The following is a 15,947-nucleotide window of genomic DNA, read 5'->3' as shown; positions in this document are numbered from 1 at the left end:
GAGAGAGAGAGAGAGAGAGAGAGAGAGAGAGAGAGAGAGAGAGAGACCTGGGAAATTTTAAAATTCTACAAGCTGCTATGACTCTGAGACTTAGGGAAGGTTCCTGGTGGTCCTAGGGTAAGTGTTCTGGTTGTCTCTGAAAGAACCTGTCTTGGGACCTTGGCTGAGCCAGAAGCTGAAGCTTCTAAAGACTGCTAGGCTTAACCCTTAACCCTTGCTTAACCCAGCAGGAGTGCCAGATCCAGACAGGAGTAGACAAGAGCATGAACACTAGAGGTATAAGTTGTCCTTCCACATTTATTCACCATGGAAGGGTCTTCATTCATGAACTATACTTGTTTATCATTGCCACTGATGGTGGTTATATTTTATAGGCGAGTTTCCAGAGCAATGCTCATCATTATCAGTCTGCTTACTACGGTACTCCAGTAAAATATGTTTTAGGCTAATTAAGTCCTCTGCCCAAGCATTCTAGTACACTCTGGAAGAATATTACCACTGATTCCTGGCCACCCCACTTCTCACGCAGGAACTGGAAGGCTTTTGTTTGTTTGTTTGTTTGTTTTTACCATTATAACCAACGAGAATGCTTCTTCAGGTGCACCAGATACCTGGCTAATGCCCTATGTATAGCCATGGTTCTTGGACTACCCATTGAAAGGTAAATATAGCAATAGGGGGCTCAAATCTGATAATTTTAGTAGAGTATACCCATAAAGTACCCTGAACCTGAAGCAGTCATTCTAGTAAACCCTCCCTGAAAATATGAATGGAAAGTAGGGGCAGTTTTTCTCATCCACAATAAATGCTTTTTTATAGTTAATAAGTAATCACCATAATCGGATCTTACATTTTCTACAAGTTTCAATCCATTCCATAACTGTAAAGATGTGGTTGTCTACTATAGAAATACAAGCTCTTTCACTTGACATTTAAAGCCTTTCACATCTTTCCCCAGCCCACCTTTCAAGGGTTATTTCACATTGCACTTCTTCAAGAAATCTACATTCCAGTCTAACTGACCTATTTGTTCTTCATGGAACTCAGTATTTCATCTCCATCCTTAGTGCTTCTTCATGGATTGTCCCCCATGTCTAGAGTGTTTTCCCTTCTCCCCTTTCCCTCTTGGAATCCTGAACTTTCTTGAAGACCCAACTCACATGCTACCTCCTATGAAAAGTTTTCCTGATTGCAGTTAATATTTTTTCCTACCTCAAACTATTATGTATCTCCCCAATAGATAAACCCTAAATAAAACTCTTCAGGAGTTGTTCATTTCAAGTTGTTCATTCAGGAATTGTGTTTTTTTTCATTTTTCATTTGTATTTTTATCACCTAGCATAGTACTTTGAATACAGTAGGTACTTAATAAATATTTATTTTATTGGTTTGGGAAATAATGTTTATATAAGCCTTCTTTTACCAGCCAGGGATATCCTTGATGAAAATTATTCTACATCTTTAATGTGGATTGTTTCAATAAAGATTTTACAGAGAAAGTAAAACAAGCAAATGAATTGGTAGTTATTACTAGTTCTTAAATTGTCTTTTTTTTAATAGCAATAAAATTAGGTATTTTTCTCTTTCAGGTATCTTGAGAAATTGTTCACTGTCTTCAGAACTATGTCTCTGTACATACTTCCTTTGTGTAACTGGTCTAAGTCTAGTTGTGGGTTTTTCTTTCTTTTTTCTTCCATCCTTGTTTTCTTTAGTCCCATCTTCATGTTGTGTCCCAGGGGCTATTATCTTAAAGTCCAGATGTGGTAGCTCCATTGTCACTTGTGGATAAAGAAATTTGTTAAGAACATCTTTGTAGGTCTCCCCATTTTTATCTGTTCATTGTCTTTTTTCTAGTCTCCTTCTTAAATTCCTTTAGGATCACCTAGCTAAGTTGTTTTTAGGTTTGGTTTGGTTTGGTTTGGTTTTTTTTACCAAACTTTCTGTGAACTCATTCTCAATCCACTGTTTCTCAGTTTTATGGGAAGATACTACTTATAATATTCTACCATCTTCTTCCATAAGATTTTGCAAAGGAGTTTATTTCTTAAACTAATATTATTCTTGGCTTCCATTTCTCTCTGATCAACACAGAGATTAAGTGCTTGGTGGAGACGGTTTCTGGGAATGGTTCTGAATCAAGTTAGTATAATTCTAAAACCAATGGTCCCTCAGCAGAGTTCATAGTATCATAGATTCAGAGATCAAAAGGGGATTTAGAACCCAGAGAGTCCAATGTTCTAGTTTTATAGATGAGGAAACAGAAGCATAGAGAGATTAAGTGATTTGTGAGGGGATGTTACAGCTAGCAAGTATCTAAGGTGGAATTTTAACCCATCTTCCTGATTTCAAGTCCCATGCTCTATTCACCACATTATACCCTTAATTTTTTTTTTCTTTCTCAATCATTTCCATTATCTCTGTCTTCTAAAATGCAAAAAAAATTTATATACATGATGGGCAGCTAGATGACACAGAAGGTAAAGCACTAGGCTTGGAGTCAGGAAGACTCTGGCTTCAAACACTTACTAGTTGCATGACCCTGGAAAAATCACTTAATCCTGTGTGCCTCAATTCTGTAAAATGAGCTGGAAAAAGAAAGGCAAACCATTCCAGTATCTTTGCTAAGAAAGCCCTAAATGGGGTCGTGAAGAGTGACTGAAATGACTGAACAACATACATAATACTCTAATAAGGAAATTTTCTTCCAGCTACAGACATACTGAAGAATGCCATGGTATTTATAAGGGATAATGGAATATTGTTGGTGGTGCACCTACAATGGTGCATCATGGGATCTTTCTGAGTACATCAGATCTGAGAACATCAGTACATAGACTACCTCCATAGTTGTTTATTTTTCAGGGAAGTTCTCTAGCAGAATACCAGGCATTTAAAGATTAGGGGAGCTAATTTGAAGATATGGGGAACTAAGATGGAAGCAAAAGCTAACTCTGCACCATTTCTGCTGCTTCCCTGACACCTCTGGGATTATAACTTCTACTTAGTTAAGGGAATTGAGGGAAAGAAGTAGAAGAGGAGAGGAATTATAAGAAATCTCACAATCTTCCACTCCCATCATAAGAATTCTATGACCTAATGAGACCTCACTAGTGAGTTTGGGACTTAATATTGCAGTAAAGGATAAGGTACTATGGAAAATCTAGAGGCAAGTCACTCAACTTTTCCCATATTTTGCACCCACTCACAGGAACTTCTTGGCAATCAGTAAATTGGAGCTCATCAAATTCAGGTCTGAACTTATGTGGCGCATAGTTGAGGAGTGTAAACACATACTTGGAAAGCTCTCACAATACCTATCAGGAATTTGGGACAAAACAATAGAATAAGAAATTATCTAGCTTAATTCCTCCTTACATTCTAGTTTATAATTAGACATATTTTCAGGAAAATACTTAAAAGGCATAAAAGATATAGTCTGTTAATCATGACAGTGTCCTATTCTGTCAAATGCAAAAGAAAAACTTTGTTTCAATGTGGTTTATGAGGAAATACATAAATAAGCTTTTAACTCATAAAATAATAGAATTTTTAAATCTGGAAAGGATCTCAGATATCTGGTCCAACTTGCTTATTTTACTAATTCGTACACAACAAGGTCCAGAAAATATAACCAAGGTTGTGCAGATTACTAAGTAGCAGATAGAGGATTTTGACCAGGAATTCTTTGAACTTGGATCCACAGACCTTCAAAGGGTCCATGGATAGATTTCAAGGAATTCATGAACTTAGAGAGGAAAAAAATTACATCTTTATTTTCTCTCACCTTCAAGAGAAAATTGACTTTTCCTTCCATTATTTAGAAGCGTTCTTTTGAGAAGGGGTCTATAGGCTCCACCAGATTGCCAAAAGGGACCATGACGTCCACAAGGTTAAGAACTCCTTCAATAGTGCTCTTCTAACTCTTAATTCATTGTTCTTTACATTACACCGTATTGCCTCCCCTTCTGTGCATTGTCTTAACAGGGAAAATAAATTATTAAGCTAAAATTACCATCCAGGTAATTTCTCAGTGGGTGGGGGTGGAAGAGGAAAGAGGCCTTCTTCCAGGGGTGTGCTGGAACCAAATCTAACTGGCTTGCCAATTGTTTCATTTTTCAGTGTCAACATTTATACCTTGGAAATCCCTATAAATTAGGGCTTGATTTACTGTTTTGTTGATTGTCTAGTTTTAAGACAGTTATGGGAAAAATTATAATAATGCAGCTTAAATTTTAAAATGCATTGTACACATTTTTTTTTCTGGAGAGCCCCATTGTTAAACATTTACCAGCATGCCCCTGTATTGCTCTATAAACATTGTTTGAGCTCAGCAGGAGTGAGGTAGAAGTCTTAGGGAATGAAGTAATCACCATATGGGAAGCCTGGTAAATGTAGGCTAATAATAATATAGCAATAGTTTTCCAGCCTCTCCATTCCCCCACCCTGTCACCAAGGTTAGGTTTGTACATCTCACCCCTCCCCCAGGGTTCTCTGGGGATATATAGTCTCTGTTATTGACTCAAGCCCCTAGTGATGGCATTTCCCCCCAACCCCCATTTTAGGAGTCCTCTCTATCTCAGTTCATTTAACCACTTAACAGTCAGCTTAGTTTTCACCAAGGACTATTCATTTCAAAGGTACACAAAGAACAAACATATTTCCCACTCCATAACTTGGGGCAAGTATGAATACCCACTATGCCTACTCAGTTTGTGTGAAAAGAAAGATTAGATGCATATATTAAGCAAGGTCCTATTTGATAGCATCAGTCTCACCAAGTTCCAAGTCCAAATCCCCTCTGGCCTCAAGTCCTAGCAGTCTAGCTTCTCAAGACTTCTCTAATGGGCTGGCTACACTATCCAGACTGAAATTCAGTCCCCAAAGTCATCATGACTGGAGTGTGGGTCTAGGGACTCCACTGTTTGTACATAAGATTGAATAGGATGAAGGAAATAGATCCAAATCCCAAGTCTGATTCTTAGAACCACAGGGAATAAAGTGGACAATTCTTTCCCCTCCACCAGCTCAATTCATGGTGTCTGTGCTATAAGTGAACAGAATCTTTACCATCCTGGACACTACTGAAAAGAGAGAGTGCTTGGTAGTCTGGTAATTTTAAGGACGTAGCCTGTTCTGTCTATGCAACCAATGAAAAAGGTTGCTCTCCCTCACATGGTAGTGGAACACAAAACATTTTCTCCCAAGAGCAGGTCTCTCTATATCAGATGATCTGGGCTTGCCCAAAGCCCATTTACAATAATAATAATAATAGGAATTTATATGGTGCTTTAAGGTGCCAAGTTCTTTACATTCATTATCCCATTTGAACCTTAAAACATCCTTGCCTCCACTCTCATCCCACTCCCCTCCCTTCTTAATTTGTTGTTGTTGTTCAGTCATTTCTGACTCTTTGTGGCCACATTTGGGGTGTTCTTGGCAAAGATACTGGGGTGGTTTACCATTTCCTTCTGTAGCTCATTTTACAGATGAGGAACTGAGGCAAATTGGGTTAGGTGACTTGCCCAGGGTCACACAGTAAGAGTCTGAGACTAGATTTGAACTCAGGAAGAAATCTTCCTGACTTCAAGACAAGCATTCTATCTACTTCATCACCTATCTGCCCTACCTTAATTTAAAACTGCAGGAATATTGCTTCACTACCTTTCCTAAAAGATGCAAAGGGTAGACACTACATTAAGGCCTCAGTGTCTCCATGTTCCTTCGCCAATACCACAGCTACTCTAAATCACAAATCTGAAATTTAAAAGGAAATCTTTCAAGTACTTGTATATCATCTCCCTCTTATAGTCAGACTCACATAACTCCCTTAAAGGAGTTTCCATTTTAAAATGGCCTTGAAACTTATAATGAAAAGTGCTATCCATCTCCAGAGAAAGAACTGATAGAGTCTGAATACAGATTGAAGCATATTTTTTACTTTCTTTTTTTTTGGGGGGGGGTCTATGTTTTTCTTTTACAACATGGTTAATATGTAAATATGTTTTGCATGACTACACATGTGTAACCTATACCAAATTGCTTTCATTCTCAAAAAGGTGGGGGGTGGGGAGGGAGGGATAGCATTTGGAATTCAATTGTTAAAATGAATGTTTAAAATTGTTTCTACATGTAATTGGGGAAAATAAAATACTAAATTAAAAAAATAAAATTACCTCAAACATATTAGATGTTTAATAAACAGTGCCTCCTCCAGAACTTAGTACAATGTCTGACACATAGTAAGTGCTTACTAAATGCTTAATTGATGGATGAGCATTTGGTGAATTAAATTGAATCAAAAGACAGAAGAAATAGTAGGAAACCTGAAATACAACTTACTTTGACACTGCTTGCTGTGTAATTCTAAATGAATGGGCCATTGTTTTTTAGAAAATGGTGAGACTGGCCAAGAAAATTGTCAAAGATAATGGTGGACCAGGACTCTCCTGCAGTCACCCTCCCTAGCCCCATCACTCTCCCACACACATACCTCTGCTTTAGAATGATAATAGATAATAAAGGAGTAAAAAGCAGGAGAAGGTAAATGAAAATGCCATACATGAAGTGTTTTTCAGTTTTAGTAAGCCTTCCTGTTTTGCTATTCTTAGAGTAAAAAATGTTAAAGATTTTTAAAGGTCAAAAAAGGAACTGTGATATCCAAAGTACGATGCCTTGCCCAATATGTCTGTGACCTCTGTTAAATTTGCCAGATTTGCTGATATTCTGTTAAATCAGTTGGTTGTGGTTTTGTTTTGGTTTTTTTATTCCTAAGACTTCCCAGTTGCATTTTGCAAAATGGAACTTTCATTTATCTATTCCACCCTCCTATCATTATAGTGAACAAATGAATGAAATAGTATTTATTAGGTACTTGTGCACAAAACATACTACTGATGGTGTTCCCCCAATTTTAGGGGTCCCTTGTACCCCTTTCCATTTAATTACTTAATAGGTTAGCTTTTACAAAGGAATATTTACTTCAAAGTTATAATAAGAACAAATGCTAAGGGCGAGGGATACATGAAGAAAAGTAAGAATTACAAGATAAAGTCACACTCTGAAAGCATTGTCATCATTACGTGAACTAAAGTCTATTACCTATAAATGAGATACATTTACCTAGTTCCCTATAAGATCGTCTCATTCTTAATATTGTTTCAACAAGTGCTCTTTTAAAAAATGGATTTTCAATCTTGTTTGAAAGGTTCACTGAAAAAAAACATGGTTTCTTATAGACTTCATGTTAGTGAAATTTGGCTAGACTCTTATAGTACTTGCAACTAGTGAACTTTTCTTTATTTTGTAATAGAACTTCTATACTTCATAGTAAGAAATCTCTTGAATAAGGTGCTTGAATTTCTTTCTAAAATGTTTTGCTATATACAGCTTTTTCAAGGTTTATTACCATTACTCTACCCACCCTTGAGGAACCTTCTGGCCTTGCTTTTTTTTTCCAATTAAAATTCCATTAAAATGAACTTCATTAGCATATCCATTATTCCTCAAAATGGCAAATGGTAATCTTTGCTGTAAGTTTCTTTAATAAAGATCTCATTTCTAAGATATATAGGAAGCTGATTCAAATTTGTAAGAATAAGAGCCGTTCTCCAATTGATAAAAATGATCAAATGATATGCAGAGGCTTTTTTCAGAATAAATCTAAGCTATCAACAGGTATATGAAAAATATTCACCAAATCACTAAAAATTTGTTATTGTTCAGTCAAGATTCAGTTGTGTCCAACTCTTCATGATGCCATCTGGGGTTTTCTTGACAAAGATAATGGAGCAGTTTGTCCTTTCCTTCTCTAGTTCCTTTCACAGATGAGTAACTGAGTCAAACAAGGTTAAGTGACTTGTCCAGGGTCACACAATTAGTAAGTGTCTGAGTCTAGATTTAAACTCAGGAAGGGGGGGAGAGGTCTTTCTAACTCCAGGTCTGGTGATCTATCCACTGTGCCACCTAACTGTCCCCTAATAATTAGAGAAATGCAAATTAAAACAACTCTTGAGGTACCACCTCACACCCATCAGATTGACTAAGTTGACAAAAAGGGAAAATGTCAAATGTTAGAGGAGCTGTGGGAAAACAAGCATGTTAATACGCTTTTGGTGGGGCTGGAGTGGGGTGTGTGTAGCAGAACTTGATGACAGAATAGCAGGAAGAAGTACAATGAACACCCCAGCTACCATGCAAAACCCCCCCAAACAGACTTAGAAAAATGTACCAGACTCAATCCACAAGTCATAGTGAGCCATTTTTTCCAGCCCAGGTCCTCATAGAGAAACAGAGAGGTCATGAATACCAGAAATACCTGGTTCTGACCAGAAACAGGGGTACACACTCCTGTCCCAGTGGAGCACTGCCTCTTAGGGAGAGAAAAGCTGTGTGCCAGATAAGAAGAAGCACCAGATCCAGCATAGAGGGGCCTAGACTTGTATGGGGTACAGTATTAGGCATAAATTGGTAGTCACTGACTGACTACTCAGTTTTGGGTAGCAGATCCAACACAGAATAAGAAGACCTATCCCCTGAGTCCCCATTGCAGACCTGAAAGGATGGAGTTCAGAAGCAAACAGCAGCTGTGTAGTTCATGCCCCAGGAGGAAAGTAAGATCTCAGTAGTGCAGAAGAGTTAGAAAAACATTCCAAAACAATAAACTCCCTGAAAATTGGAATGGAACAAGTAGAAGCCAATGATTTCATGAAACAAGAAATATTAAAACAAAATCAGAAGATTGCAAAAATAGAAGAAAATATAAGGTATCTGATAGCAAAAAACAATTGACCTAGAAATTAGATGGAGAAAAAATTAAGGATCACTAGACTACCTGAAAATCAAAGGTAAGAAAAAGAGCCTACACATCCTATTTCAAGAAATCGTAAAAGAAAATACCCAGTTTTCTAGACCCAGAAGGAATCTAGGTGGCACAGTGGATAGAGCAGCTTGGATAAGATAGGACTTGGAATTAGGGAGATTCAACTTCATGAGTTCAAATCTGATCTCAGACACTTACTAGCTGTGTGACCCTGGGCAAGTCACTTAACTCTGCCTCAGTTTCCTCCTCTATAAAATGAACTGGAGAAGTTCATCTGGCAATGAATGTCAAACCACTGAAGTATCTCTACCTAGAAAACCCCCAAAAGGGGTCACAAAGAGTCAGACATAGCTTAAAACAACTAAACAACAACTAGAACCAGAGGGCAAGGGAGAAGTAGAAAGAATCCATCTATCCTAGAGGAAAACCCAAAATGAAAACTCCCAGGAACAACAGAGACAACGCTCAGAACTTTCAGATAAAAAAAAATATTCTAAGTATCCAAAAAAGAAAAGAATTCAAGTATTGAGGTACTATAGCCAAGTTCACACATGATGTAGTAGCCACCAGTATAAAGTGGAAAGCTTAGAATATAATATTCCAAATGGCATAAGACATAGGCTTATAGCCAAGAATAACTTACTCAGAAAATCTAAGCATAATACTACAAGGGACAGGAATTGGATTTTTAATGAAACAAAGGACTTCTGAGAAATCCTGACAAAAAGATCAGAACTGTGTAGAAGCTTTGAAGTTGAAATACATGAGTTAGTAAAACATAAAAAGGTGAATAAGAACGAACAATGATAGAAATCTAAACAAGGATAAAACTGCTTATATTCTAATATGGCAAAATGATACATATGTCCCCTCAGAAATCTATCATCATCAGGAGTCAGAGAGGGAGTCTAATTAGAGAGAGGCTGGCAGTGGTTCTCTTATGTCTTGATGATCTTATAAGAAGAATAGAAAGAGAAAGGAAGAGAAATATACAGAGAAGGAAAGGGAGAAGAAGGTTAGGAAAAATTATCTCAGGTAGTGCAAGTAGAAGTCTATAAAAACAAAAATGTGGGGATGGGGGGGGATTGCTGACCCTTGAACCTCACTCTCATTCAAACTGGTCAAAAGAAGAAAGAATACACACATACAGAGTTGGATAAGGTAATTAATTTCACTCATTCTAGAAATAAGAGAGAAAGGGAAGAAGGAAAAAGGAGGAATTAGAGAAAGGGTAGGTTAAGGTAGCCAGACATCCTGGAGAATGAAGTCGAATGGAACTGTGGAAGCATTACTAACAATAAGGTTAGCATTGCTATTTAAAATCCTAAAAGATGATGCTGTTAAAGTGCTGCATTCAATTTGCCAGCAAATTTAGAAAATTCAACAATGGCCACTATATTGGAAAAGATCAGTTTATGTCTCAGTCCTAAAGAAGGACAATGCCAAGAAATTTTCAAATTACCAAACAATTTCCTCATTTCATATATCAACAAGGTTGTACTTAAGATTCAATAAGCTAGGCTTCAGTGATATGTGAGCTGAGAATTACCAAAAGGGCAGGCTGGTTTTTGAAGAGACAGCAGAACTAGAGGCCAAATTGCCAACATTTACTGGATTATGGAGAAAGCCAGGGAGTTACAAAAACCTACTTGGCTTCATTGACTACACTAAATTCTTTGACTGTGTGGATCACAGTAAAATGTGGCGAGTCCTCAAAGAGAGGAGAGTACCAGATCATATTTGTCTCCTGAGGAAGCTGTATTCAGGCCAAGAAGCAATAGAACCAAACATGAAACAACTGATTGGTTTGAGATTGGAAAAGGAGCACAAGGCTACAGATTGTCAATTATATGCAGAATACAAGGCTAGAAAAATCAAAAGCCAGAATTAAGGTTGGGGGGAGAAATATCGACAATCTCAGATATGTATATGATACCACTCTGATGGCAGAAAGTGAAGAAGAGGGGGGCGGAGTCAAGATGGCAGAGCAGAAGCAGGACCTCCCTGCTGCTCCCGCTTTCACCTTCCCCAATCCATGTAAAAAGGGGAGTCTAAACAAACTTTGGAGCTGCAGAACCCACAAAATGACACAAAATAACCTCCCACCGAGGACAGCCCAGCAGGCTAGCAGGAATTGGCCAGTGCAGCACTCTGGAAGCTGAGCCCAGCCCCACGCCTGACCAACGGCCAGCCGGGGGGACCCCAGATCGGCAGCAGCTGTGGCCATTTCCATATTTATCAACACATAGATGCGAAGGACAAAGTGAGAGGTCAGTGCAGTCTGGACTTTGGGACCCAGTCAGTGGGAGTACGTAGATTTTGCCCCCGGGGAAAGAAGCCGCTGAGACGCCAGTGCCACTTGGTAGCTTCAGCTCCTGGCCTGCAGAGTGTAGGGGGACCAAGCACCAGTCTGAGGGGTAATCGCTCTTGCTTTAACCTGCTTGGATCTGGATTGCAGTCTAGGGTGGAGGGCCTAGGGTGTGTGTCCAGCTTGCCAGAGCATGTGGAGACCTCAGAGAGGGCACCCATCTAATACCTCCAGCAACTGAGAAAACTCCAGCATCTGGGACAAAAGTTCCCCTGTCTGGTGGCAGAGTCCTACTGTGGCAAAAAGCCCAGGGGTCAAGTGATGGAGGGGCGACATGACCGGGCAAAGGAAACAAAGCACACAGAAGATTCCAAAATTAGACTCCTATTTTGGGGACAAAAAGGAGCAAAGCATGGAACAAGAGGAAGACAGTGAAGTCAGGACTCCTGCACCCAAAAGCTTCAAAGGAAAATATGAGCTGGTTACAGGCCATAGAAGACCTTAAGAAGCAGATAAGAGAAGTGGATGAAAAATTGGGAAGAGAAATGAGAACAATGCAAGAAAATTATGAAATGAGAGTCAACAGCCTGACTGAGGAAAATGACACCTTAAAAAAATAGACTAACTCAAATGGCAAAAGAGGCTCAAAAAGCAACAGGGAAAAGAATTCCTTAAAAAGCAGAATTTGCCAGATGGAAAAAGAATCTCAAAAGCTCACTGAGGAGAATTGTTGCTTCAGAATTAGATTGAAGCAAATGGACGCTAATGACTTCATGAGAAATCAAGATGCTATTAAACAGATCCAAACAAATGAAAGAATAGAAGGCAATATGAAATATCTCATGGGAAAAACCACTGACCTGGAAAATAGATCCAGGAAAGATAACTTAAAAATTATTGGACTACCTGAAAGCCATGATCAAAGTAAGAACCTAGAAATCATCCTCCAGGAAGTTCTCAAAGAAAACTGCCCTGATGTTTCAGAACCAGAGGGCAAAATAGAGGTTGAAAGAATCCACCGATCACCTCCTGAAAAAGATCCCAAAAAGAAAACTCCTAGGAATATTATAGCCAGGTTCTGGAATTCCCAGATTAAGGAGAGAATATTACAAGCAGCCAGGAAGAAACAATTTGAATATTGTGGAACCACAATCAGGATAACACAGGATCTGGCAGCTTCTACACTGAGGGATCGAAGGGCTTAGAATATGACATTCTGGAGATCAAAGGAGCTGGGATTAAAACCAAGAGTCATCTACCCAGCAAAACTGAGTATCATGTTTCAGGTGAAAATATGGTCATTCAGTGGAATAGAGGACTTTAAACCATTCTTGCTGAAAAAACTAGAGTTGAATAGAAAATTTGACCTTCAGATACAAGAAGTAAGAGAAGCATGAGAAGGTAAAAAGGGAAAAAAAATCATAAGGAACTTATCAAAGTTGAACTATTAACATCCCTACATGGAAAAACAATAATTGTAACTTATGAAACTTTTCTCAGTAGTTGAAGGTAATAGAAATATATATGTCTATATATGAGGGTATATGGGCATATGAATACATATGTGAATGTGTGTATATATTTTTACAGGTATACATAGATAGAGGGCACAGAACCAATTTAACAGGAAGGGATGATACTTAAAAGGTGAAATTAAGAGGTGAGAGGAATATAATGAGAGGCGATGGGGAGAGACAGCATGTGGTAAACCATCTCATATAGAAGAGGCAAGGGAAAGTGGTTATAATGGAGAAAAATAGGAAGGCAAAAGGGAATGGGTCAACCTTATTCCCATTGAATTTGGCTTGAGGAGGGAATGAAATATACACTAAATAGGGTATCTTACCCTCCAGGAGAGTGGGGGAGGAAAGAAGATGAGAGGGGGGATGGTAGAAGGGAGGGCAGGCTGGGGGGGAGGAAAGTTGGAAGCATCCACTTTTGAAAAGGGATGGGATTAAAGTAGAGAATAGAACAAATGGGAGGTGGGATAGGAGGGAGGGAAATATAGTCCGTCTTTTACAATATATCTTTGTCATTGTTTTGCATTAGCCACACATGTACAACCTATACTGAACTGCTTATCTTCCCAGTAGGGGTAGGTGACAAGGGAGGAAGGGAACGAATCTGGAATTCAAAGTTTTAAAATCAAATATACATATATATATATATGTATATATATATATACTATTATTAATACTATTTTACATGTAATTAGGAAATAAGATATACAGGTACTGGGGCATAGAGATCCACTGGAAAAGTTGAAAGAGGTTATGGGAGAAAATATGGGAGAGAGAAGATTGGAGGAGGGGATATCCTGTGGGACTGCTATTTTGGGGCGGTGGGTAGGGGAGAAATGGGGAGAAAATATGTAACTCAAAATTGGGCAGAAATGAATGATGTAAATCAGAAGTTAATAAATCATTTGAAAAATAAAAAAAAAGAAAGTGAAGAAGAATTAAGAAGCATCTTGAGGAGGGTAAAAGAGAAGAGCATAAAAACTGTCATGAAGCTTAACATCAATCTCCTCATCTATAAAATGAACTAGAGAGGAAATGGCAAACCACTGAAGTATCTCTGCCAAGAAGCCCCCCAAAAAGGGTTACAAAGAGTCAGACACAACTAAAAACCACTAAACAACAACAACTAGAACCAGAGGGCAAGGTAGAAGTAGAAAGAATCTACCTATTGTAGAGGAAAACCTGAGAACTGAGATCTTGGCAACTGGTCCCATCACTTACTAGCAAATAGAGGGAGAAAAAATGGAAGCCATATCATATTTTATATTCCTGGGCTCAAAGATCACTACAGAGACTGTAACCATGAAACTAAAAGACCCTTTCTTCTTGGAAGTAAAGCAATGACAAACCTGGACAGCATACTGAAAAGCAGAGACACCACCTTGGTAACAAAGGTCTACATAGTCAAAGCAATAGTTTTTCCATAGCAGTTTATGAGAGTTGGATTATAAGGAAGGAAAGGTGAGAGCTGCAGAATTGACACTTTCAAATTGTGGTGCTAGAGAAAATATTTGAGAATCCATTGGGCAGCAAGGAGATCAAATCAGTCAATACGTAAAGAAATTAATTCAGGTTATTCACTGAGAGATCAAATACTGAAACTAAAGCTTAACAACTTTGGCCATATCATGAGAAGACAGGACTCATTGGAAAACACCCTGATGTTGGAAAAGTTTAAAGACAAAAAAAAAGAGGAATAGTGTCATTGAAGCAATGAACATGAACTTGGATCAACTTTGGGAGATAGTGGGAAATAGAAGGATTTTTGTACTATGGTCTCTGGGGTCATGAAGAGTCAGATACAACTGAAATGACCCAACAACAACAAACAATATTAAAAGACAAACACCTTTGAAAGGCTTAGCAATTCTGATCAATGCAATGATCACCTATGATTTCAGAGGACTTATGATGAAACATGTTACTCACCTTCTGACAGAGGAGATGATGGGTTCAGAGTACAGATGGAAATATATTTTATGGAGATATAGCCAATTTGGAAATTTGCTTTGCTTGACTATTCCTTGTAATGAGAGTTTTGTTTTTCTTCTTTCTCAATGGAAATAGGAGATTGGAGAGAAAGTGGATTTCTATTGATTAAAAAAATTAACCAGTAAGAATAAAATCTTAAAAAGAAATGGCATACAGTGGGCACATAAGAAATGTGTGTTAAACAAATGAATGGGATTTCATCATGTTACCCTGAACTCTTTACAAAGACATTAGATCTAGGTTTGAATATAGACTCTGTAATGTATGAATGAGGCAAATCATATAACCTCTCATTTAACATCAGTTGCTTCTTCTGTAAAATTAAGGAGTTGCAAGATAAGTGTTTTTAGTGGTTAATTAATCTTTACCAAACTGAGTAATTAAAAGATTGCTGGTAATCACAATCTCAGTCTGCAGAGAACTGAGGCCAAGTTCTTCAGAATCACAAAGAATATTTACAACAACAGAAGAGGGAAGTGGGATGGTCAGGTGTGGGAAATGTAAATGCAGTACAAGTGTCCGCAAGCTCTTTGGTCCTGAAGTCTACTAGCAGAGTGCCAATTCCTGGGTGTACTGCTGACAGCCCAAAAATGGAGGAGAGAGGAGAAAAGGAACTGCCTGGGAAAGTGGCATGAGAGAAGAGAGAGAAAAAAGATAAAACACTTGAAATGCTTAGACAGAATGGTAAAGTGACACTAAAAATTCCTTAGGATCTACCTTACAATGTCTGTCCTAGAAAGAAGAGAAAGACATATTACAGACTTCTCTTTATGCTCCTCCCCCCCCCCCCCCAAGAGCCTGAATCTCTTTGAAAGTGTCTATTTTCATTTTTAGTTTTTGGTGCCATTTTCAGATGTTTGAGATTCCAGAGGCTAGGATAGTTGAAGACTTCTTTCACATGCAACTTGAGAAACTCCAAGACCTCTAATTTCTATATTATAATATTATGTTATACTAGACAGTACAAAGTCTATTGAAGTCATGTGACTATCCTCGTGAATAATTTCTTAAATTGGTTTATTCCCTATAGAAAGTTGTAGTAACTAGAACAACAAAGCATTCCAGTGGGCCATCTGCCAATAACATGAAAATTGCTTGGTTATATATATACACAGAATGCTTAAATGTAGAAAGAAGAGAAAAAAAAAAAACAAGTATTTTTTAAATGCCTAATATGTGATAGGCACTGCGCTAAGTGCTTTTTACTATTACTATCTCATTGGGTCCTCATGACAGCCCTGGAAGATAGGTACTATTATTATTCACATTTTATTGTTGAGGAAACTGAAGCACAGAGAGGTTAAGATAT

Source organism: Petaurus breviceps, unplaced genomic scaffold (genome assembly GCF_028583685.1).
Source record: "Petaurus breviceps papuanus isolate PSGF00001 unplaced genomic scaffold, PetGlider_PUasm1.0 90701, whole genome shotgun sequence".
Taxonomy (NCBI): domain Eukaryota; kingdom Metazoa; phylum Chordata; class Mammalia; order Diprotodontia; family Petauridae; genus Petaurus; species Petaurus breviceps.
Note: the sequence above shows the minus strand (reverse complement) of the source record.